The 26,416-nt window shown below is 45.1% G+C and overlaps 1 long non-coding RNA gene across 4 annotated transcripts in view; it reads left to right on the plus strand.

The window, feature by feature from the left end:
- LOC130251744 (uncharacterized) overlaps positions 1 to 26,416 on the plus strand; it is a 434,188-nt gene that overhangs the window by 383,696 nt on the left and 24,076 nt on the right. The window contains exon 5 of one of the 4 annotated variants that reach the window (XR_008840217.1): positions 4,662 to 4,744. The exons of the other annotated variants lie outside the window; for them this stretch is intronic. This is a non-coding gene — a long non-coding RNA (uncharacterized LOC130251744). The remainder of the gene's footprint in view (positions 1 to 4,661; positions 4,745 to 26,416) is intronic. 4 annotated transcript variants of the gene reach the window in all.

Below are 26,416 nucleotides of genomic sequence, written 5' to 3' on the forward strand. Positions count from 1 at the left end.
CAAATGGCATAAGACATGCAGGATCCAGCATTGCACTGGAAAGTAAAATCCTGTTCTCCACTGAAAGCAGAGTTGCACGACTAAACCAAAAGGCAAAATGCAATCCAGTCATCTGTTGCTTTGGGAATGGGAAGAGAACAAAATTAAATGGAGATATTAAATTGTAAGTTTTGTGGGTAAAGAGAAATCTTATTCGCCTGGCAGCAAACTAATATTGCCAAGAAAATACAGTGGCACAAGGAGAGGAGAGAGTGCCCATTTCAGTGTTTAGGAAGTTCTGGTGTCTTAGGTGTTTCATGGCCATCAAAAATTGAAATTAATTAAAGTTGCACTTTAATTGAATTGCACAATGAGATCAATTTAAACATTAGTAAACAGATGCAATTCTGTGCAATACTTTAAATTGCGCTTTCTCACATATGCATTTAATTTAAATTTATTGAGATGGTTATTTATGTTAATAAAATAATTAAAAGCAGTTATTTAAGACTAACTATGAAATAGCTGTGTAACTACCTATATTAATAAGACAGTTAGTTAAGGGATAATGTCTGTTGCTTTATGGTGTAATTGCAATAAACAGCTGCTGAGTTTGATTAAGAGCTGAAGTGCAGCTAAAGTGTTTGAGCAATCTCAAAAGCTATTTGTTGTAAGTGTACTACAAAGCAATAGCGATTATTCCTATTATACAAAAAGCCAAACCATAAACATTAAAATTTAGCACTTAAGTAAGATGCTTTTTCTTGAGTTGTTCCAGCATCTCCATGGGATTGGTGGGGCTGGAGGAGGAGAGCTGGGCTTTAGTGGAGAAGAGGCTTGGGTGGGGCAATAATTTTGTCAAACAGTTTTGCTCATACCCAGGTTCACCCCTGTGTGAGAAAACCAGGGATGGTGCAGTCTGTGCTTGTGAGCTGTGTTTTTTCAGGGATGCCATCATTTGAAAGTCTCTGGCTGAATCCCTTTCCAGTTTTATGGAAAAATTTCAACCATGGCTCCAGATTTGACTTAGGAATTTCTTCAGCTTTTTGTTGGAGGATAAGCAGGAGAGTTGAGCATGTAGTAAAATCCCTTCTGTAACTTTAACCATGAAATGGCCACTGCCACTCTATAACTCCATCACTGACTCATGGAGCACCAAATCCCCAGGAATATACTGCTCTATGGCACTGACACATACCTAAACCATAGACCATTAATTTCAGTGGGATCAAGGAAGCAAATATTGCTGTTGTTATTTACAGACTCCCATATTCTTCTGCTTCTTATTCTTCTTCTTCTGGATTTGTACACAAGATATTTGCCCTCAAAATTTCTCCCATGTTAGTGCCCCACGTATTTCAGTCAGGAAAAGAGGGGCTTAACTACTTAGAAGTAATCTTTTATTTACCTTTAATTTGAGAGCACCTTTGAATGGTGAACTCTGAGGCTTCGATTGAGGCACAAATGGACAGGGCAATCCTCAGCCTTCTGCTGCTCCTCATTCCTGTACCTCTCACAGAGACTGGCAGAGCTGTGAAATGCTGCCAGGGAAAATATAACTGACATGGATCTTGCATATTTAGGGCTTTGCAATAGGCTGGACAAGTCCTAGAACAAGAGTTTGTGGGGTTGGGAGTAAGAACGTGTCCTGGGTGTCCTGCTTCAGGCCCTGAGATCCTTTTGATGTTGTTGGGAATCACTCAGGGAAGTTCTCACTTTCAGCCAAGCCCTGGGAAAGGCAGGTGGGTCCATCCCTGCTGTAAACCAAGCTCAGGGAATATCCAGGTCCATGTGATCAAAACCCACCGCCCCATTTGCATCAGGGCTTTTCACATACAGATGTTAAGAGTACAAAGGAAGGAAAGAAAGGTGTTAGCAGCACAGTTACACTGGTTTCCTCCTCTTACACAGCCTATCCTGCAGGAGATAAGGTATAGGTATCTCTGACCTACCAGCTGTGTGTGAGGATTTATAAAAGCCAACAGGAAGAGGAGGCTTGGCAAAGTCCAAGTGCCAATTCCCTGCTAACCTTGTGTGGAAGGGTTTTGCTCCTGGTTTACTGAGGAGCAGAGGTGTCTGGGCACTGAGGGGCTGTGTGTGCATTGCAGGCACAGAGTCACTGCTGGGAGAGCACTGCTGCCACAAGGATGTTCCCAAATGACACCTGGGATGAGCACAGGGCCCGCTGGGCTCCTTCCTCGGGAGAAGCTTAGGCAATGCAGAAAAGCCCACCCAGTGTACTCGCCTTGTTAAGCTGCTGGGGCTTGCAGGCCTTCCTAACTCTGCCCTGGGGAAAAACTGTGTAACAATGGATAAAAGACTTGGGCCTCCCAGCTTAGTTACAAAGGATTCTCTTCACTCATCCTCTTAGTGAGAAATCCAGTTGAATGCTTTTTGAAATCTTTCAAATATTAAAAATAAAATAAATCTTCTTATTCTGTTTCCCGGCAAGATTCTTGACTGCAGTGCCATGTTGTCACACACTTCAGGTCCTTTAAAATGTCGAAAGGACCCCCCTCAGAGATGTGGCTGTAGCCAGGTACGCAGAGAAAAGGTTATTCAATTCTTTGTGTGCCTTCAGAAAGTTAAAGGAAAAAACCCAATGAACCCTGAGAGGAGGAAGATGTAGTGGATATTAAAATAATTGGGTGTCAGGCTGCAGAAGGCTCACTGCTGCTACCTGGCTTGGTTGGGATCTGCTTTGGAACATAGCTGGCTTGTGTTTATTTGTTTCAGCCAGAGAGAGGGAATGACTGCTGCTTCACCTGGGCACAGGAATCACTGCAGTTTGTTGCACTGAGCAGTTACTGCAGAAAACACTTGTCAAATCAGTTGTGAAAAGAGCTAAACACTCTTTTCAGCTGCCTGAGAAACTGGTCTGCCTTCTACTTGCTTCTCTCCTGAACTGATACCTGCTCCCTTCCCCTAGTGCCAGTGTCAGCCTAGAGATGTGCCACTCCCTCTTGGCACAGGATTTTCAGCCCAGAGGGGATGTGATATTCACTGAGGTCACTTAAAACCTGGAAGAGCTGGGAAAATGAAAGCTATCCATGTAAGCCATCATCAAGGGAACCATCAAGTGACTGCTGCTTGTGATCTTAGAAGTCAGTTTTGCTTGCACAGAAATCTTTGCCCACGCACATTGTTGTCATCACTCTGTAAAGACAATTTCTGCATGGGAAGCTCTTACAGGCAGTAGAGGTTTGTTCTCTCTGCCTTGCTGTATCCTTCCCCTCATAAGGAGTTGTTGAATATTCAGTGTCCCCTGATTTTAAACTCTCTATAGTCTTTGGTGCTTCTCAGTCATTTCTGAGATCATGCCTGTGTGTTCCTCTACCACCTTGAGTTTGAGCACACGGGAATCTGATTCTCTTAAAGGGAGGGATGTTTTGCCTAAGTTTATGTAGAGATTCATGTGAAAAACATTCACTTGCTTGTTAGGTATTGATTTGGGTTATTTTTAGTTTGGGGTTTGGGTTTTTTTGACATCTTGCTGTATCTGGATTTAGCACTGGTTCATTAGTTAAGGGAATAAACAGCCACATTTTCTATTATTCACAATATTATAGTGTATTCCAAGCCCTGTGTATCCTGAAGCTTGTTAAATAATTCTTTATCTTTAAGAAATTCCCATTAATCTCTGACCAAGAAGAGAAATAATAAGTTAGTTAGTCATCATATATAAAAATCTGAATCATTTTTACAAGTATCTTTAATGGCTTCCTTTAATTGCATATCTTCATAAAAACGCTACCCCTCTCGAACACAGCATCCTTTCATTCTTCAAGAGGATCTAATTTCTGAAACAAGGGAAATTAAGGCACTGATGCTTTATTTGGGCAAAGGAACAGAAAAAACCACTCACACAGCTCTAGCAGAAGGTACAGGAACCATGTGTTCTATTACCTTGTCAGCTACCTGGATAATATTAGGGATCTTTTCCAAGCCAGCCCAGCAGACTGCTGGGATCAGTGTTACACTGACAGCAAGTGCTCCTTGTGCACTGGGATGGGATTCTGGCAGCAGCCCAGGGCAAGGGGAGATGCCTTCCCTGCTGCTCCTGGCCTTGTGCCACATGTCCTTGGCTCGGGTTCCGAGGTGGTTCTGTGGTCTCCAAGGGCAGGAACACCCTTCCCATTGCTGCCCCACGCTAAGGAGTGCGGTGATTCCGTGTGCTCAGCAGCACTGAGTGGCGTTTTTAGGGTCAGGGAAAGTTGTATTCTCCTCCTTCTCTGATAAAATGCAGATCTTCAAGTGGGCAAAAACCTTCCCAGCCAGCCCAGCCCTTTGAGGGGCAGCTCAGGCTGCTGGGGGATTAACGTGGCTGGAAAGCCACAGCCGCGATCCCTGCGTCACCCGCTCCTTTTTCCTTGCCCTTTGTTCATCTGAGTATGAATTTGCCACCTTAAACCCGCAATAAAAGGCAACATTGACTGCCCTGCCACCAGAGCTGTGCTGGACAATGTTTTCAAAGCTCTTTCAAAAGGCGTCTCCTCTGTGTTCATCCGTCTTCCTCTGAAGGCACCAGAGGCTCTGAGTGAGGGATAAAAAGGTCAAATGTAAAACAGAGGCCGCCTCTAACCCTTCATGGCCTCTTTAAACCCCTCCATAGTCCATAGGCTGAGAAGCACTGAAAAAGGAAGGATGGTACTGAAGCCTCTTCCTCCCCTGTTTTATTTCAGGTCAGGTAACCTTGCTCACTCTTGTGGAAAGCCTGAGGAGCTCCAGGAGGGATTTAAAGAAGAGATCTTCCTCTCCTGTTCAGGTGAATAGTCATGAATTAGACTCTTGGGAGACTAAAGCAGTATAAATACATAAGGAAATCTTTTGATTACATGTAGTGTTAAAAAATGCTAAAAATACTTCTACTACAGTTAGTGTTGAATTTTTATGTATTTACTTATTTATCTTAATTTATGCATTTTTTTCTCCCTTCTCTGGGAAGTGAAGACTATGAACAGATAAGGGAGAGAATTTTATGTTTTTGTATGCAGTATGAGTCCAGTACTTGGCCAAGACCCAGATCTATTGTGGCAAGAAAGTAATAGCTGAACTAACTAGGGACTCAGACTATCTGGCCAGCATCCAAGAAACATTAAAAAATGTAGTACTGCACATAACAAGTAGGAAGATGCATGCAAATGTTGATGTCTTATTGAAAACTGTTAAGTTATTAATATGTTGGGTTTATAGACGTGCATTTGGATTGTAAAACCTGCAGCTGAAGTTCATGCCCTGAAATTACCTGCTGAACTCTATGTCTGAAATAATATTTAAATAGTGTCACACTGGTGAGGTAGTTGTGGAGAAAATGACACATCTGGATCCCTGGAGTGTTTCTCCTGGGAGCACTGAGACAGTGGTAGGGGTGCAGTTCAGCTCTCAGGACAGTTTCTAAGCATTGATCCCATTTTTTTCCTTCACTGTGTCTTCCCCCCAAGCAAGTCTTGGCCTTGTCACAGGGTAGGAGGGTTCACTCTCTATTGGTTCGTGGGTGGGTTGAGAGCTCTGTGTGGTGCCCAGAGATCTCCTACAGCCTTTCAGAAAGCAGATCCCAAGAGCACTGGGTTGGCTGATAGAGGATTTAGGATGACTTTGATGCCAGTGGATCCTGTTCCTGTGGGGTGATGTGTGTCCTGATGGGTGCAGGATAAAACTCATATTACCACACCTGTGTTTTTTGGGAAAATGCTGAGTTTTTCCTGTAGGTCTGGTTTGTCATCCAGCCCTGGTAGGATATAAAAGGTGACTTAGCTCTGGTCTTGCAGACAGTCCCTTAGCAAAGTGCCTGTGACTCCACAAAGCAGCTGCCTGGGAGAAAAGGTGAGGAGAGGTGCTGGATCCTGTATTCCAGGTGAATTCCATGTGATGCAGCTGCCACCTGCTCTGTGTTAATGTCATACAGCTCATCGTGCCACCCCTGAATGGTTTATTGCCATTGTCCTTGCCAGCCTCCATGTAGATCCCACCATTCCTAAGGCTCCTTTGTGGCACACTCAGCAGGTTACTCACTGCAGTTGTGATCACAGGAGTGCAAGGAGAGCACAGAAACAAAGAGCTGGAGAAGCAGAGAGCTCAGTTGGGGTGGCTCATGTGGAGCAGGCAGTGCTGTCCTGTGGGGCACAACAGGAAGCTGAAATAATTTCTTTCTACCACAGCAATAAGCAAACAGTTTCCGTGATTGCACTTTATTCACAACCATAACTGTCATCACTGACATTCACTGGAGGTGTCAAATCCCAGGGTTTTATGCTTTTACAGTATTATTTTATCTCTTTCCCTCTAGAATTATTACTTTTTTAGTAGGGAATAGCTTAATGTTAGGGCTAAGAGGTGAATGGTAGGACTTGGTTTTAGATTTCTTCTTTTTTTTTATCTGACCTTCCTCACTCCCTGTTCCACTCTCATCCATGCTCAAGCTTTGTTTGAGCTGGAGAACCAGTTTGATGGTTTGTTGTTGTACCAAGTGAGCTTGCTCCTACAGTGGGTTTTTTTTTCTAATCTCTCAACTCTTAATTGTTGCATGCAAATTGTTTAATAAATAATGTTGGACAGAAAAAAAAAAGAATAGATATTAATTAAGAAAAGGATTTAGGCTGACTCAGTCTCATACATGAGACAAAAGGTTAAGTAAATGCCAAGGCTGCTATGCCTCTTCAAACAATGAATATTAGTTTTAGAATCATTAATGTCTGCTTAGAAAACAGAGTCATACTGGAGTCTTGTATGCCAAAAAAACCAAGGCCAGGGCTGTTTCTTTTCAAACTGAAGCTAAATTATTCTCCAATAGAGGGCTAAATGTATGCAATTAACAGTGCTAGGTAGGACAACAGGGAATGGCACTTCTAATATGTAGCCAAATTGAGATCAAGTTTTTCTTTAAATCTGGAAACTTAGACATTTAATATGCACAACTGAGCTCTGCAAGAGAATTAGTGAAAAGAAGCAGATAATTAACTCCTTCCCTGCCTGTCAATGGAGACAGAATGATCAGCTGTTCACTCACTCCTGTCTTCTCAAGTTGCTGGAGCTACAAAAACAAAGTGGATTTTTTTTCAAAGTGCTTTCCATATATTAAGACAGTTGTGTAGTCTTTATTAGAAATGAAATCGCCACATCATATTTTTGAAGAAAATTTCATCCTGAGAGAGGTTTAGAATTAACAGGACTGTGAGAGTTTAACTAAAACTGCATGCTGTGGGTTGAAAACTTAAGAAGACATGTTTTAAAAAATAAATAGCAAAATCTGTTTTAATCAAGTAGGTAATTCTGACTGGTACATAGGCAAGAGAAAAGGTGCTCATTAAAACTTCCCAGCACCCTCATGTGCAAAAAGATGCTCTGTACCAGGCATGTTACTGACTATGTTAGCATCACCTCTTAGTATGAGTGTACCTAACAGTAATAATGTTTAATTCTCAGTCAGAGATCTTCAAGAGGATGAATATGGGGTTTTTTTCCCAATGTACTGAGGGAAAGGGAAGTAAAAGATGGTGAAGTGACTTCTGTTTGTATCCAAACTAAGTCTGTTATTCCTTGCTCTGGGTTCTGAGCTGAAGCAGAAGGGCTTTTCCATTCCATTCCATTCCTCCTGCTGAGGAGGCTCTCAGAGCAGAGCCTTTGGTGGCAGTGCTGACTCCTGCTGAAGTCAACAGCCACGAGCAAATAAAGCCTCAGGTCTGAAAAAGGGACACTTAAACAGCTCAAGTTTTGTTTCTAAGGCTGAAGTGCATTACAGCTCTCATTTAACTGAGTCAACACCATTATGCTGAAGTCCTTTGCATTGTCACCCACTGGAAGAGAGAGCTTTGCTCTCGGGCTTGTTTCAGTGATGGGTCTGTGCTGGAATGTGTTGTATTTACATTTCATATTTTCATATTGTGTCTAGGTCTCTCCTCTTTCTGGTACTTGCTGCTCTCAAGAGTGAAGGAAACCTATCTGAGATTGGGCCTGTTTGGGGACATGTGCCCAAGCCCAGTTCTGAGCCTTATACTTTCCTTTTAGGCTTTTCACACACTATTATTAGGAAAAAGCAAAGAAGCAGCCAAACACCAGATTGTTGCTCTTTGGTATTGAGCTCCTCTCTCGATAAGGGGTCTATTAGTTTGTGCTCAGGCTTGAGACTGTATAAGAGATCCATAAGGGAGCTAACATATGGGATATTTTAACTCTCCATATTTAAATAATCTTCATTAAGACTATTTGGAAAGAATCTGTGCATTTTCTACTTGTGAGTCTTTGTCTTTTCCTTTCAAGAATTTTATTTCTGGAGACTCTGGATGACTAAAATTGGCTCTCTCCTCCCCAGCTGGCCTGAGCACAAGTAGACTCCAGTGATCTGAAGGTGTCTTAGCTGAGACCACCAGAGCAGTCCTGCAGGATCTGCTCAGGGTGAGGCCACCTAGGAACAGCTTCTCCCTGGCTGCAGTGGCCTGTTTCACCACTGGGCAAATATTTGACTTAGAAAATGTTTAGCTTTCACTTACTTTGTTGAGAGTTCGTGCCAGAAGGCCAGGCATGATGGCTCTTATGTTTGTTAAAGGTCTGGCTCTGGCTGTGGGGTGTTGGGAGGATGTCCTGTCAAGCAGAACCTGAGGTCAGGCTGTCCTCTTGCATTCCTCACGTGGGCAGTGCTGTCCTTGCAGCTGGCTCTGGGCTGCTGTGGCTGATGCTGTTGGAGAGAAAATTTCTGGGTTTCTCTGTGTTCTGGCACAGTCCCTTATGGACAGACCTCTATCCTGACAGCTTCTATTCCTAGGCTCATTCTTCACACATTTAATTCCCCACTGGCAACACTGTGTGACCAACTTGGGGCAGGCAGACAGTCCCCAGATCCTCTCTCCTGAGGTCACCAACCACAAAGCCAGGTGGGATTGGTGGCTCTGCTGTAGGGGTAGGGGCTTCTGGGATATTTATGTGCATAAAGATGTGTGCCTCCAAACCAGCAGAGGAATCTGTAAAGGAGTAAAGGAGAAGGGAACCGAGGCTGTGTTTGTGTGATTCTGCTTGCAGAGGTGTCAGAGCCAGCAGGGCAAGCTCAGGGAGGGCAGGCAGCCTCAGCTGCAGCCAGGCCTGCATTGATCTTGGCAGCTGCTCCAGTGCTCTCTTCCTTCCCTGCAGGCTGCTGCAGGCCTTTCTCTCAGAGCCTTTGCAGCCAGCTCTGATCTGTGCTCCCTCAGCCCCTGCCCGGCTGCCCCGCTCGTGTCCCCGGTGCCATTGGTGTCCCTGCACCTCCAGGATCCTCTGTGGCTTTGCTCCCCTGCCTCCCTGACCTCACTGAGCACCCTCGGGGCCCCTCCCCTCCTCTTTTACCTTTTCTTTCCTCGTGTTTCCTCTCCCCCAGCTGAGCCCTGTCCCACTCCAGGTGGGACAGCCCAGGGCACCCCAACCCCGCTGCTCCCGCACCCTGGCAGGACCCCGCCCTCACAGCTCCCAGGGTGCAGAGGTGCCTGCGTTGGGTTTGGGCACTGCCCCCAGGGCTCACCCCGTTGTGCAGCAGGACCCATGCCATCGATCAGCCCATCCCTGAGTGCTCTGCTCTGCAGCATTTAATCCTAGCTCCGAGTCCCCAGGACAGCGCAGGCTGTTGGGTTCCGCTCGGGCATAATTCCATCATTACCATTGATTTGTTCGCCCGCGCTCCCCACGGTGCTTTTAATCAACTCTCCATCTTTGTGCCTTCACACCTTTACGCTTCCCATGATTGGCTCTGCTCCCTTCTGCCTCTGCAGTGAAATAGCACCATAGAAATCCTTCTGCCTCTTACATACATTAACAATCCCATTTCTCCTCTCTCTGGTCCAGTGAAGGGATCTCCCTCACCACAAAGGCACCACTGTCTCTGCTGAGCGCACGGGGAATAGCTTCTATTCATTATTCCCAAAGTCCAGTACAATGGGTTATAATTAGTTACTGGCCTCTTTGGTTTACTCTACCTTCAAAGACTCTTCTATAGTTTAAAAGTGAAGGCAGATGCTGACATTAATTTTGGCTGTCTCTCCATAGCATTGTGCAGACAAGATAAAACCAACATGCAGGTACAGGGATAAGTAACTCACTAGCCAAAAAAAAACGGAAAAGAAAAGTAGCAAATAGGGCCATCATCACATTCATTTCATGAAAGTAGCATGGTGTTAGGGAGAACTCATTAGCCTTTTTGTTCTGCATTATCACCATCATTTATCAGCAGTTGTATCACATGTCACAGCCACTATCCTTCCTGGCATCCAGTGTGGGACCAAAGGGCTCCCGGAGAATGCCGAGCTGCGGTGCCGGGGCTGTGCCGTGTGATGCACTAGGCACTCTATTAATTGTGGCAGATAGAATTTTTTCCAATATACTCCTAAAGGGACACTCAATAAAGCAATGCAGTGTGATTTACCAACTCAAAGAAGCATGGACAAATAAAACCACATCATGGGCCTGTCCTTCCCTCTAAGCCTTCCTTTGGCTGTTAGCACTGAAAGTGTTGGAAGTTGTTTAGAAATGAAACAAACAAGCCCAAACCTACAAGTGAAGAAAACCCAAACATTAGGCTAATCAGTCCTCACAAATACAGGCTGCTTTCACTGAAACTCTTCCTTTGGTGATGTTTCAGTGATGGGACCTGGTAGATCTTTAGAGAAACCTGCTGCTTTTTTAAGCTGTGGCTCTGTACACACACAGAGTTCTCCACTACAAAGCAGGGCTCGGGGAGTAGTTTTTTAACTCCTCCATTGACCTTTAATCAGCTGGCAGTAATTGCCCACCTCTCCTGTCAATGCCAAAATGTGTGGGAGAAAGCTAAAGCCTTGTCCAAGCTGCTGAGTTGCAGTTGTCAGCCCAGACCAGCACTTTAAGAAAGTATTTAATGTATAACAAAAGCGGTACATGTTCACCACCCCATTTAAAAGGAGGGGAAATACCATTCTTAAATGTTTTGGGCATCAGAGCAGGACATGCAGAAGCTGATCCTGACCCTCTGGTCTTGGGAACATCAGCTAATCCTGTGACTCAGTTCTGGGAGCAGCAGCACTTGCTTACCCCATAGGCAGACTGAGGATTAATTAATATTGGCAAAGTGCTTTGAAGATGAAAAGTGGCATGTTAAGTACTATAAAGTATTACTAATAGTGGTAACAGACTGATAATTTTGGAGTATATGAGTCTTTTCTTAACCTTTTCTAGCAAGACCTTATAGTGCAAACACTGAACAAATGACAGCAGTAAAGCCAGACTGGCTGGTCCTCTGTTGTCCAAAGCACTGGGGCTGTGCTGGCTGCCAGCAGCACCTCCCCACCAAAACCCTGGCTCTGAGAGGTTCACCGAGCCCTGAGCTCCTGCTGAGCAGTTTGTTCTGCCCTGGGCAGGAGAAGGGCTTTGATTCTCACCAGCTCCCTCTGTGAGCAGCCACAGGGAGAAGGCTGAGGGCCAGAGGTAGCAATGTGGGACTGGATGTGGCTCCTGCCCTCACCCATTGGGATTTTATGCCAAGAAAATCAGGCCCTGATGTCAGGCACAGTCAGGAGGAAGTCTGTCAGTGTATTTAATTTGAAACAAGAAACAGTTTCAGGCCTCTATGGCCCAGGTCTTTAAGGCCAGTTTTCTGGCATTATGAAATATGTTTTTCCTCTGAAAACTTTGAGATCTAAGAATTTTGTCTGGAGTGTAAACAGTAGGACTCTCATGAAGAGTAAAATTTATTTCTTAGCCTGATAGGGTCAAGTAACTCTAACTGGGATTAGCTAATGTTTCACAGAACCTGATGTTTTTGTGGCTAGGGAATCCCTGGAGGAAGGAAGATAGCCATGTTTGATGAAAAGCTCCTAATAAAATTAGATACTGCTCTTGAGCTTATCAAAGGAAGATGGAAAGTAATGAAAATTAAAAGTGCAGCTCTGGAATCTTGTAAAACCCTGTCAAGACAGCAGTCTGGAAACCAATGTCCATATTATTTTCCCTTTTTCTGCCCTACCTCCCTCTCTATGCACAATCCTGCACACACAGCCCCTGTTTCTTTCTCTACTCAGATGACCTTAGTTATGTCCCTCTCATTTTCTCTTTCAGCATCCCCACAAAAAACAAACAAACAAACAAACAAACAAACAAACAAAAGAATCAAAAAAGACCATCAATCAGGCCAGTATAACTCACTAAATCCCAAACTTTTTCTGATGAGGTGTTGCTAAAGACAGGAATTACAACCAAAAAAAGAAGAAGTTCCAAGTGATACTTAAAGCTGTCATATTCCCTGAATTTCTTTCAGAATTATTTAGTGAAGGCCTGAGAACACTTTCAAAAAAAGCAGGAATCTTTTTATGCAAGGGAAAATGGTTGTGGCTTTGACTGTTTGTTTGTGGTCAGAAAGCAAACATGAGGCTCTGTGTTCTTGCTGACTTTTACATGAGCAAAATAGGAGACAGAAAAAAGAAAGGAGAAATAAGAAAGGGTGTGTTGAAGAAGGGGAAAGAACTCTCAATACTACTAAAAATATATATTTTTAACTGTTTGCCTCTTTTGAGAGCAATTAACCTTTTAACTGTGTGCAGGAGTTGGAATAGGAAAGATTTTCAGGTTGGTTTTGCTGTGCCTGTTTTTTGTGTATCTGGACCTTTCTTTCTTTGTGCAACCTTTATCAGGAAACCTGTTTGTCACAGACCAGAAGGAACACTCTGCACTATTCCCTCTTTTTTGATGGGGCTGTCCCAAGGTACCCTCTACCATTCTTGGTACTGGTTTCTAAAAGCAAAGTGTCTGCTTGAACAAATGAGGAGGAGAGATCCGTACTGTCAGCATCCAGGTGGGAATGGTGATTTTGTTATTGGCTGGTGTACAGCAAAACTAGAATGACCAAAATCTGGAATGTGATCATTGTTGATGCACCCTGATACCTGTAGCTGTACCACAGATGGTGCTCAGGTTTTCTTTCCCCTTTCTCCCCATTTTATTCCCCCCAGGTTGCTTTAATGTGTAGTATCAGCAATAATCACTGTGGTATTGTTGCCCAGGCATTCCTGAAGAGTTAGGAATGGACTGTAATTGAAGAGTTCATTACCAAGATCAGTTGGCTCCTTGATTACAGTGGCAAGGTGAAATATATATCCTCACCAAAAAGCAACTGCTAAACCTTTAGAGAAGTCACCCACTTTTCACTCTTTTTCATTAGGACCCCGACAAGCTTGTCAGCAAAATTAAAGGTATGTCATTCACATCGTGCATGCATTGCAAAGGACTATAAACCTGCCAACCTCTTTGATGAAATAAAAGGGTTTTATTTATGATTCATGTAGGAATATGAGGTTATTTTTATTCTGTCAGTACACTAATAATCAGACAAGAGCTCAGGAAATGAGAAGGCAAACTGACAGGGAAGGTTCTGATAAAGGGGAACCCTCGAGGGCATTTTGCCCCCTTTGTAATCTCCTTTTTAGTGCGGGGTTATATTACAAGCATGGCATAGCATGATCTTGGCTCACAGGAACAAAGAAAGGAACTACCTAGCAGGACTTGAGGTATAATTCCACCAGAAAAAGAAAACACTTCCACCAGAGAAGTCTGCATTGCTGCAGAGATGTGAACAGGAACTTCCAACTTGGTTTTCCAAGAGTTGGAAAGAAACCCTTCTTCTTGCAACATAACCAATCTTAATCACAACAACAACAAAGAAGAGCCATTGCAAATATGTTACCTATTGGTTTTATACTAATTTTTCTGCACAGTCTAGCTCAATGTGAGATGTGGCAGCATAGAAAAGAGAGGATAGGGAGGTTGCTTCCTTCCCAGTCCTTGGTCAGAGTGCTAGCAGAGGAGCTAAGGAGCAGGCTCTGTGTCCAAACATGCCTTCCTCTGGGTGTCTCAGATGTCTTGGCAGTTTGAAGCTGCTTTAGCTCTGTCCCAGCTCAGCAAAGCTTCTGGAAGTGCGTTTTGTGCTTCTTGGTGTAAGCTGTCATTCATCCCCCGGCACGGCCGTGATTACGGAAACACTCCTCGGGAGTAAAAAGGAATCACTGTGTTAGCTGGCTGGCCTTAAGCACGGGAGCTTGCTGAACAGTGGTGTGCTGGCAGGAAAACACAGCCCAGCCAAATGTATGCAGGATGAAGTGAAACAAAGTTCACTGGAGGAAGGAAAATAATACTAATCCTTCATTCAATAAGTGGCGAGTTAAGTACATTCTGCGTGTGGAAGAAATGGAAAAGCCAAGGGAGGAAAGCACACACAGAAAGGTGGTGTGGCTGCCTCCCTCTCTAAAGACAGCACATGGGGCATTTAGCAATGAATAATACAGGGAGTTGTGCTCAAGGTGCTCCTGCAAAATGCAGCTCCTGCTTTAAGACTCTGCTGAGTTTTAGGATGTTTGAGCTCTCTCTAAGCAGAGAATCCCCTCAAAGTGAGGGACAATATTCCCTTTTCCATTGTTGGTGACGTGCAGAGGATGACAGTAGGGTTTGAGTGCTGTGATCTCTGTGATAGTTTTCCCTATTCAGGAGGTTTGGGAAGTTTGGATTTGGCTGCATGGGGCAGGCTCTGCAAAGGTGAGCCAGGCATCAGAGATGCACTGAGCAGATACAGTCTGGTTGTTGGACTCAACACTGGCCTCTGTGGTTGTTTTGGGATACTCCAGTGACACCTTCCAGACTCTTGTCTCTTGTCCTATACCATCCTACTGATGGTAAGATTAGGGGTAATTTGTAAGGCATGTGTTCACTTTAATGGAAATCATAAATCACAGAGAGCCTCACAGAAATATAGAGCCTGATTGCCCTGCTGCCTACAGTGTTTTCCTTTTCTTTGCCTCCCAGTGCTTTCTGGGTAGTCACATACTTTCTTTTCCCATGGATAGACATTGGATGGACATGGAATCCACCTTCCTTCTTGTTAGTGTGGGAGGTTGCTTCGTTTGTTTGTTTTCAAGCAGCTACAGCAAAAGGACTTATAACAATTTGAAATTCTTGATGGCAGAATCCGCTGCTGTTAGCAGAGGAGCTTCGGGACAGATGCACTACTTGAAAGTATTTTCTGTGACTTCTTGAAAATTAGTGAGATGTCAGGGGCTGGAAACAGGATCCTGCTGTTTGCAGAACACTTGATGCTCGTCCTTGCTGGAAAGCTGTTGAAGTGTCGAGAGCCAGTGGGGTTTTTGACTCCTGTGTGATGTTGGAAGGACACAGAGTAGCCTCAAGGTGCTGCTGTCCCTTTAAAACCCTCCTTTTGTCTGTTGACTCAGTGACTTACAGTAAAACATAATTTCATTTCTTTCAGCTAATTACGAGCTCCTCCCTTCCAAACTCCTGATCCTTTCACACAGCCAAAGGCATCGATGGCAGAGCAGAGCCCGGATTTGGGAGCTGGCAGTGCTGCTCCTCTATTCCCACAGCAGCCCATGCTTCTCCCTGTGCCTCTGGAGCTTCCAGTGTGCTGGGAAGGGGAGCAGGTAACCACTTCATCAGTCCGAGCTTCCATTCTCGTGGAGCACGGAGGTTCATTATACTCACTTTATCAGCAGTGCGCTTTACTGCCGAATCCATGAGAGATATTCATGTGAAACATGAGCAGAGAGAGAGGCATTGCATCTTTTCATTAATAAGCCCTCTTCTGGGATCCGGCATTAGTGAGATTCAGCGGATCATAGAGCACAGGGGTATCATTTTTACATGATTACTCTAAATTCTTAAACCAGAGGCTTAAGAGAGAGGCTTCTCACAAAGGCAGCTGTGGGAATTGTTAAATGATTGGCACAGCACTCACGATGGGCTGAACCACTCTGGGTACCTCCAGTCATGGGGGGTACCAGCAGGCGTTTTATTACCTGCCACCGAGGGAAAAATGGAAAAGAGAGAGTCTGTCAGACAGAGGAGAATGTGCTAACCCTGCAAAATATCTCTGTAGTTCCAGCTCTCCTCCTGGAAAAAACTCTTGCCATAATCCTGATGCAGTGCATCACCCCAGCACACAGGCTGAGCTGTACCCTTCCCTTCCCTTCCCTTCCCTTCCCTTCCCTTCCCTTCCCTTCCCTTCCCTTCCCTTCCCTTCCCTTCCCTTCCCTTCCCTTCCCTTCCCTTCCCTTCCCTTCCCTTCCCTTCCCTTCCCTTCCCTTCCCTTCCCTTCCCTTCCCTTCCCTTCCCTTCCCTTCCCTTCCCTTCCCTTCCCTTCCCACACCTTCCCTTCCCTTCCCTTCCCACACCTTCCCTTCCCTTCCCACACCTTCCCTTCCCTTCCCTTCCCACACCTTCCCTTCCCTTCCCACACCTTCCCTTCCCACACCTTCCCTTCCCACACCTTCCCACACCTTCCCTTCCCTTCCCTTCCCACACCTTCCCACACCTTCCCACACCTTCCCACACCTTCCCACACCTTCCCACACCTTCCCTTCCCACACCTTCCCACACCTTCCCTTCCCTTCCCACACCTTCCCTTCCCTTCCCACACCTTCCCACACCTTCCCACACCTTCCCACACCTTCCCTTCCCACACCTTCCCACACCTTCCCTTCCCTTCCCACACCTTCCCTTCCCTTCCCACACCTTCCCACACCTTCCCACACCTTCCCATACCTTCCCTTCCCACACCTTCCCACACCTTCCCACACCTTCCCACACCTTCCCACACCTTCCCACACCTTCCCTTCCCTTCCTTGTGTCTATGTTTATTTTTAACCTGCCTGGTCTCACCTTCATAGGCATGGCTGCTGAAATGATTGCCGTGCAGTCTGCACCCCCAGATAATTGATTTGTGGCTGGGCAGAGGCTCAGTTCATTCCCCAGACTGATACTCTGAGATCCATTGCCCATGCACAAGAACCCTTGAGTGGCTCACAGCAAACCTCTGCTGGGCTGGGAGGTTGGTGCCATTTCCATCAGACAGAGTCATCTGTGGATTCTGGAGACCCACATTGTCTTTTTGAGGTCACAACGTGTTCCTTCTGTGATTTTGTGTAATTCCATCCAAAATTCCTGCACCGCATTCCCTCTGTCCTGGCTGCTCAGTCCCTCCCCACCAGGCTGCCTGCAAACCAAAATCAGGAACTTGATGTGGCTGAAATAAAAACTCTGTTGTTTGTTGGTTTTTTTTCCTCCCTGGATTAGTTTTCAGATGGATAAGTTCCTCAGTCAGTTCCAAAATACAGATGCACAAATGCTTATCCCAGCGTGAGGAAAGAGACCCCACAGGGACCAAAGGGACTGGGCAGCTTCTGTCACTGACAGCCAGAAGTGTTGGCTGAGCTCTGGCTTCCAGTCCCCCTTTGCCAAAGGGAGATAATAGTAATTCCTTATTTCCTTACTTCTTCTGTTGAGGAGAAGAGGCAGCTTTTGCCACATGTTTGCATTTTTCCATGGAGCTGGATCTTGGGGCAGGCATCAAACAGCAACAACTGCCAGAGTTTTCCCAAGGTGTCCTTAACTCTGGAAGGCAAAGTGACCATTGCTCCCTTTTCATTTCCTTGCTGAATCCTAGCAGGAAAATCCTTCCTCAGCTATTTCTCCAACATCTCAAAGTCCAGCTGCAAAAACCCTCTGCTTTACAGTGCCCCTAGTCCTGAGTGCTAATAGGAATTGTTTTGAGTTTTGAAGTTTAAAAGCGGCAAGAGGAGGAGAAGGAGGAGGTGGTGAAGGAAAAGGAGAAGGCCAGCATAGACCTATGAAACCAAGAATCCATACTAGAGATTTCTGAGGTATCTTGCCATAAACTGCTTTCAGCCCTGGTGAAAATCCATCAATTTTCAGGTTTTTAGTTACAATTGATTTTAGGCAGAGATGTTCCTCTTTCAGAAGCTTTCTTTCAATCTCGTGCTTTCTACAAGTCTGAAAAGAAAAAGAAAAACAAGAACCAAGAAGGCGAGGTCATGTGGGGGGCTGAAAATCCAGATCAAACAGCAAAGAACACCCGATTAGAAGCCAACACATTTCTCTTTTCAGTATCTCTGAAATTGTTTGGCAGACTTAATTAGAAACAGGTGCAAGCTATAATATTTATTGCAACAATGCATCATTTTTGTCTGTTTCCAAGGTCATTGTTCCAGCCAATGGGAAGCCAGCAACCCACAGGGAGTATAACTTAGTCTATATGGGTAAAACGTGAATTCCTTAACCCTTTATCTAATGGAATGAAATACAGCATTGCACAAAGAGCAGTGCTGGCAAAACAGAAAATCCTGTGAGGAATCTGCCATGATAACAGGTTCCAGTGGAGTAAGTGACATCACCAGCTGAGCTAATAGGGAGCCTTAGGTAAAATGGAGTGGGTACAGATAAGGAAGGAGAAAAACACTTTTATTTTTTTTGCTACTCCTCTTTGCAAGGCTGGGTTTATGTGGAATTGCTGCAGTGGGAGCCCATGATTGTGTGTTAGAGAGCTCTGGATCCCACAGGCAGGGCTCAGCTCAGCTTTGATTCCTCTGGCTCCATCCAAATCCAGAGGGATGGGCTGGGCTGTGGATGCTCCTGCACAGAGGCACCCACAGCAGCCTTTGTGCTTCCAGGGGAGTGTTCTGGGCTTTCCAGCCAGAGGAGCTTGGGAAAGCTGTGGGTCCTTCCTGCCTTTCCTGCAGCAGGTTTAGAGAAACAAGGTCCCCACACTTCTCTCCATCTGAGGGAGTGTCCCAAGCAGGATTTCTCCTGGTCCCACGGCAATTCCAGTGGCTAACAGTGACAGTGCCCTTGCTTGTGAAAAAGCCCCATTTTCAAAGCCTCCACTTAATTCCCTCTTGTGAGTTTTTCTCAATAATCTTTGCATGACTTCTTTGTGCTTCTGCACTCATTTGGGAGTCAGGATCTTCTTTTAAACTCTATTTTATTCCTTTTAAATGTGACAAATATAAACATGGAAGCAAAGCAGCACACGTTAATAGCAGAGGTGTGTGAAATTGTGGCATTTTAGCCTTTTTGCAAGAGCTGCAGGAAGTTACCTTTTTTTTTTTTTGCAGGCAGAAACTATTTTTTCCACCTTCAAATCATCACACAGCATAAAATCTGTGGGTATTTGTGTATCTTTGAATAGATGCTAAAGGTAGTGAGGAAATACAGACTCTTTCTTGAGAATTTGCACACCCTGGGTCTTCATTTGTTCTTTTAGCACCCACAGCTCCCTCAGAGACCCTTCGAGTCACCCCCAGTGCCCAGATCACCTGTCCTGTGTCTGTAATCAATTACCAGTGTTCTGTGTGATCCCAGGAACCATTCTTAAGAGAGTATCATCTGTCCATGAAATGCAGAAGTAACATAATCCAAACACATCCCATTGATGGATTTGGGATTGAATTCTGAGCCAGTGTTTAGGGAGAGACATACCCTGCAGTCATTTTTAGAGAGCTCAGTAGAAGAAATTATTATGTTAGGAGAGTACTCCTCCTCCCCAGCACCCCCAGCAATTTCCCAGCACTAAATTCTTGGGAAGTTCAGACTTAGCTGGAAACTTTGCAGCTCTGTGTCCTTTGCTAATTTGTTCCCTTTGGTGATTTTACTCTCTCACACTTCTTAACTGAGCCTGGCTCCTGGCTTGCAAATCCTTTTAGTGGTGGGCTGGTGCTCTTGTACATCATCCTGTGCACCACAGCTTTGCTTAGGCAATCTGATTCCTGAGGAATCTGTGAAATCCCCTCCTCTGTCTCTCCTGGTCCCCAGGAGCAGAGGGCTCCTGCAGGGCTGCTCTGAACCTGGGAATCTGTCACGTTCTACAAGCCCGGGCTCTTGCCAGCGTGTCCCAGGTGTGTGCAATGAAGAGCAGAAAGAAAACAAGGAGACTGTCCTTGTCCAAGGCCTGCTAGGATGGCAGCTGCCATCCTGTGGAGCATCCCTGTGCCAGGGAGCCAGGGAAATGAGGTGAGGGCATTGGACAGGTGTTTCAAACCTGTGTTTGCACAGCCCTGCAGGAGAGTCCAGCATAAAAGTGTGTAAATGTGTGGGATGTGGAGGAGCAGGAAGGGCTTCTGCAACATGTGAAAGACCCAGCACACTTGGGACTTCTAGGAGCACACTGGGAGCATGGGATGGTGATCCTGAGAGCTCTGCTTCATCAGGCTGTTCTGCTTTGTGTCCCCTGTGCTAAGCCATGCCAGCGTTGAGTTTTACTGAGAATCAGGCAGCTTGAATTACAGGTGAACAGCTTCAGTCTTGGGACATTTCTGCATTGTACTTAAATGAATAATACCTTCCTTCCTTCCCTTCTTTCTTTCTTTTTTTTTATTTTTTTTTTTTGGCTCATTGATCAAGCTGCTTTTGAGAAAAGTGATACTTCACATATCTGGCTAAGTGCTGTTAACAGCCTCTGCCTGCGGTTTGTTAAAATTAAAAAAAAAAAAAAAAAAAAAAAAAAAAGAAAAGAAAAAAAAAGAAGTGTGATCTTGCTGGAGAAGTAATTTGCTTCTCTCCAACCAATGATGGCTTGCACTTTATGCAAATTGGTATCTAGGGACAACAAATCCCATTTAATACATATGCATAGTTCATAAAAAAAACGACGTGAGAGAAAGAGAAAAAAGATAAAGCAACGAGTCAGCAAAAGAACAGGTTCCGAGGAAATTTATTGTCCCAAATTGGACATTTGTAACAGATGATGTGAACAAGTGTTAACTTTGTTTTCAGCAGCTCTTCACGTACATTCACTAGACATCACACAGATTATGTTTTAAGGATCTGAACTGTAATAAAAAAAAGTGTCTGTGGGCTTTGGAGTGTTGTGTTCCATATGGTCGGGGAAGTGCGGAGTTATTGCGACAAGCATCTTGTGCAGCTCATTACGCGCGGCGGTGTGAGCTGCGATGGCTGCGCATCGCTATAGGGTACGAGCATGACATCCCACAGTCAGCAGATAGCAACTGGAAATGAAAGATATGAAGGCACAGAGTACAGCTTCGGGGAACATGTTAGACAAAACATCTGCTGGTATCAGAAAGCTGCATTATCAGATCATTGTGGCCATGAATTTTTTATAAAGACTTTTCTTTCCTTTTTTTTTTCATTTTTTTCTTCCTTTTTTTTTTTTTTTTTTTTTTTTTTAAAGCCGCAACTTTGAAAGTGACATTTTGCGAGAAAGTTTTTGATTGAAGTGTGATGTCAGGAGAAAGGCCAGTCTAGTTTATTATCTGTGTAAGAGCCAGCGCTGGCAGCGTGAATCAGCTCCCTTCTCGGAGCAGCTGAGCTGGCCATTCATGTGCTACGAGTGCTGCTCCCCTTCTGATCTCACGGCTGATAAAACCTCGGCCCGGGTTACGGGTTGTAGCTTCAGTACCAAGGAGTTTGCAAAGTTTCTGTTGCTGTGGTGCGGCTGAGGGCTGCTGATCAGAAGTCACCCAAAAGGCAGAACCTTTCTGTTGGAGCACAGAATGTTTCAGGTGTGCAGAGCACAGGGAGGAGAGCTCAGCATCCTCAGCTCATTCCCCCCGGTGGGACCCGTGCATCCTCAGGGTGCTCTGTCACCACTGCAGTGCTAGATCAGCCACTCTGCCAGAGCTGGCCGCAGTTAAAAAGTCAAAATCTTCCCCTCAGGCTGTTCCTTGGAGGCGTTTCCATGAGCTGTGGACACCGCCCTGCTCAGAGGGGCCTTCCACCACCTCCTTAACATTGCTGGCGGTGCCGAGGGCAGGGATGGCACGAAATGTATGTGCTTAGTGTAACTATTTACGTTAACCAGACAGGGGGGTTCCATCCTCTCACCCCTCCGACCCAGCTGTGAATTCTCCTGCAGCAACAGGTACCAGTGCAAAACCTGTCTCTGGCTGATCTGCAGATGTTTTCTCTCTCTCTCTCTCTCTTTCTCCCCCTCTCTGTCCAGTCAGCTGCCTGTAAAATGCATCCAAAAGTGAGCAGACTGTTCTGTGCTGATTCACAAATAGCTGCCTCCGAGAAAGGACCAAATTTATCCCGAATTTTGGGTCTTCCTTAGCCCTTTTCCTGTTTGTGTGTAACAGAGGGTGGGACATGTCTAAAAGCATCCTGACTTACGAAAGGATTTAGCTGTCAGCAGTAATTTTTTGTGCAGCGCCGTTCATTAATGCAATGGGGCTGCAGAGAAAGCTGGGGTGGTTTGTCCCCCATCACTGTACTCAGGGAGCCTGGAAGTGAGGGGTTTTGCTGGCCTGACCTGTTGCTGAGCAAGGCAGTCCTCTGGTGAGGGATTGAGCTGCTGAGAGGAAAGGTGTTCCTGGGATGAAACTCACCCCAGCCATGGCTGGAACAGCATTTTCCCAACTGCTGCCTTCAAAAGCAGCAAAACCCAGCAGGAGTTTGGGACATGCAGATCTAGGCTTGGCTGTGTCACTTACCCACACAGGAACTACATCAGGAAGGTAATTCAGTGTTCCCACCATGGTATAAAAATAACCTTAATGGGTTTTTGTGATTGCCTCCTTGGGAGGAGACTTTAAGAAAATGCTAGAAGATTTATTTAATTAAAAAGAAGCAGATCAAAACCGAAGAGTTTGTCCTATTTTGTTGTTCTGTTTTTGTTTTGGTTTGGTTTTTTGGTTTTTAGGTTTTTGGTTTTTGGTTTTTTTTAAGATCCAGTTTAATTAGAGTTTGGAGGTTTATTATGAGTGGAAATTTTGATTTAAAACTTGCTCATAGTGTGGAAATAAAAAGCTGAACGTGGATCTGTATGTCCCAGGTGCCTCTCTGCTGGACTGGCTTGTATCCCTGAGTCCAGTGAGAAGCTCCCAAACCATGGGATGCTCTGTTTGGAGGGGAATGAGGAAGAGACCTGGCTTTACCTGAATCCTGAGGACATTGTTATAGCTATGAAAATGTGAATCAGAAGCTGTGACATTTTTAGTGTTCTTTAGGAGTGCAAAGCTCTTTTATCTGGAGCTGTTCCTGTCCTGGCTGCAGGGAGCCCGAGGAAGAGCCTCTGCTGGGCTCAGGCACTGCTTGACTGGGAACTTTGCTGGGCAAGCTCATCTGCCCAGACTGGAGAGGTTTCCCTCTGTCCCAGCATCCTGGTAGGAAATGCTGTGTGTGTGGAGTTAGGAGTGTGGCAGTGCAGCCCCTCAAAATGAGACATCAGCCAAATTTCTTCTTGGCTGTCTTCATGTGCAGTGACCCCACACGGAGCCGGGCTGGGCCCTGCAGTCGGTCCTGGCCGTGCCACTGTGAGTGCAAAGCCTCAGAAACGTGGAAGTGCCTGTGTGGGCAGGTACTGGTTCAGCTGCAAGGCAATAATTCCACATGGGATAAAGGGTCTGTGCTGGCCAGAACCGTGGGTTTCACTGCAGAGCCTGACACGTGCACAGAGTCCATCCCCTCCCCTTTTACACCTTCACTTTTAGTTTGGGTTCACACCACGTTTGAAAGATTTCCTTGGATATTCTTCAGCTTTTCCTTGTCTCTGTGAGCTCTCCCTGGTAGCAAAACTATTTCTGAGCAAGTAAGTGATGGAATAGACGTGATTCCTTACAGAGCATGTCTGTGTATATATAAATATAAATATTTACATGTGCACCTGTATGCATGTAAATTTGGCAATATATAGAATAATCCTGCCCCACTTACAGATGGTTTGAATGTGGGAGCAGGCAGAGGGGGCACAGGGCAGGCACTGCCATGCAGCAGGAGTGTGGAAGGATGTATGGACATGCAGCTAACAAGAAGGGAAGGGAAGTGGCTGGAGGCTGAAGGGATGTAATGGGTCCCCAATGTGGCAAGCACATATGCTGCCACACAGCAAATGCAGAGTGCCACCACCAGTGACAAGTGGATTGTACCTAAGGAAAACAGCTGTGCCCAGTGCCCAAATCCCGTCAGCCTCCCGACCCTGCATGTCCCTGCTCTGATGTGGATTAAACTGGGCAGGTCTGGGAGCCTCCCTGGGCACACTGCACAGTGATAACAGCTCAGTAAATCTCTGGAATACCTCTTGCACGGCTGCCTCCTTTGCATTGGCAATCTTGCATTTGTGGGATTGTTTTATTTTGTTTTATCTTAATTTATTCTGCTGCACTTGGCATGGCAGGAACACTTTGATTATCTGTGTAGATCATTGCATGGTTTAGTGCAGTTCTGTGTTACAAACCCTCCCACAGAACCCTGTCATTTGTTAATAATTTTTCTATTTTGAAGAAACATCCTTTGACACCTGAGCTGGATCTGCTTTTCTTAGGCATAAATATAATTGTCCCTGGTGAAGAGCATCTCCCTGACTGGTCCCATCCCCTCTGTATATATTTGAATATATAAAATATTAATAAATGATGCCAAGTGTTTAATCATACCCATTTGACTCTACGAGGCTCGGTATATGTAGGCTTTCCTGTTAACTGCCTCTGTGATATCTACATACTGCTGATTTGTTGTTGAGCTGGAGTTTTTAAAGCAAAATAAAACTGAGGTTTGCAGTTTGATTTGAATTAATCAGGTCTGATTAGACAGGAACACATCAGACTGTTCTGGAAATCCCTGAATCTCTCTAATTCAATTTCATGTGTTGTTCAAAAAGAAATAGTTCATAGCTTAAGCAAAAGTGCTATTTATTTAACACTGTTTTTTTCAGAGTGCTAAATCTTATGGAGGGGGGCATCGTGATGATGTTCAGGGTGTAGGAAAGAAAGTGTTTTGTTTTATGAAAATACAGATATTTTAGAATGGAGTCACCTGCTGGTAGATCTCATAAATGTACATAAAAGGATGCTCCCTAATATTATTAGTTTGGTTTTTTTCTTCCCATCACCCTGATTGTCCATCTAGGAAGCTTTGATGGCTGGAGCCACAAAACCAGAAGACTGTATTTAGTTTAATAAGCCAGTTTAAAGAGAAAGGTTGGAATTATGTATGGCAGAGGACAATTATGCAAACTAAACGATTCTTCAATTAATAATGAGATCCATGAAAGGCAGAGGAGACAGGAGAAGGCTCCTGGTTCCCCACCAGGACAGAGCGGGGCAGAGGCTGAAGGGGCAGAGGCTGGGGGAAGCCTCCAGTGGGAGTTGGGCATTCCTGGGCAGGTTTTCCTGGGATGCTGAGCTCTCTGAGGAAGCAGGAGGTGGTGAGTGGGCTGGGTGAGCACCTCTCCAGCCCCACACTGAGGACGGTCACAGTCCCAAGGCACTCTTCCCTTTCTTGTCCTCGGGAAGAGAGAGGCGCAGCCCCAGCTCCAGAGCCGCCGGTCTGACCTTCCCCGTGCTGCTCCAGTGTTCTCCCAGTGCCTGGCTGTGGTGTGCCAGAGCAGCCCTAAGGTACAGGTGGGGAACAGCAAACAGTTCTCAGACTCAGTCTGACCTTCCCCGTGCTGCTCCAGTGTTCTCCCAGTGCCTGGCTGTGGTGTGCCAGAGCAGCCCTAAGGTACAGGTGGGGAACAGCAAACAGTTCTCAGACTCAGTCTGACCTTCCCCGTGCTGCTCCAGTGTTCTCCCAGTGCCTGGCTGTGGTGTGCCAGAGCAGCCCTAAGGTACAGGTGGGGAACAGCAAGCAGTTCTCAGCCTGGAGCAGTGTGAGGAGTCGGGGGGAGAAGGGGAATGAGCGATTATCGGCAGTGATTGTTCGGGAGGGCAATAGTGGGAGGTGCTGTAAGTGACAGGGATTCACTATGGGACACAAATCACTTAAGGCAAAGCCATTAGGATCAATTTAAAATACCAAAGAGGGAGGCTAAAATGACAGTAACGTATTTTAATTGAAATCACAAATATAATTCTGCAAGATCTGGTTTAAAAGACCAAGTAGAGTTACTTTATCTGAACACAGGAAAAACTTTTCCTTTTTAAATAATCCTTAAATCCCATCTATAGATATATTTCTATTCTAATACTCTCTTTTCTCTTGAATTGATGGTTGTATTATAAATGGAATTAACTACATTACTAATGCTTTTAATTTTATTTTAATAGAGCCTGGGGCTGAAGCATGGAATCGGCATATGTCCCATTAAAAGAAAAATACAGTTTTCTAAAAAAGTTACAGGGACAAGAAATTGCATGTCCAGATAAACACTCTTATCTGTGTGTTAGTTTTCTTTATTGAGCTGAGTAGCCTGTATGCAGACACTGGGGTTTTTAAAGACATTTTTCCAGAGCTGAAGTCCACATGATGAGATTGTTACTGGTTTTGGCAGCAGCAATGTGAACTTGGTAAAAGAGCCTGGCATGGGAATCCACCGAGTCCTGACATATCCCATTTGCCCCGAACTCTTTGATTTCTGCTCACAGAATCTGACATGTGTTGGGCACTGACCTTGCTCTTTTAAATAAGCTTATTTTAGAAGACCTCTGCAGAATGCTGTGTGTTTGGCCTCGATGTAAGCTGTTAGGGAAATGTAGTACAAACACAGAAGTTGTATGTTTTGAATGCCAGAGATGTTAAGCAGCAGAGCAGTTGGTAAAAGCTGTACTTCTGACTGCTTTCTGTGCTCTCAACACGTGTCCTGAAAGAAAAGAAAAATTATTTATCCTGCTTTCCTGTGAAGGTTGTTATTTATTTATTTTTAGCAGGAAGTTCAGGACCAGACTGCTTTTTCACTCCTAAATATTCCACCTTGTGC

Source organism: Oenanthe melanoleuca, chromosome 3 (assembly GCF_029582105.1).
Source record: "Oenanthe melanoleuca isolate GR-GAL-2019-014 chromosome 3, OMel1.0, whole genome shotgun sequence".
In the NCBI taxonomy this organism is placed as follows: domain Eukaryota; kingdom Metazoa; phylum Chordata; class Aves; order Passeriformes; family Muscicapidae; genus Oenanthe; species Oenanthe melanoleuca.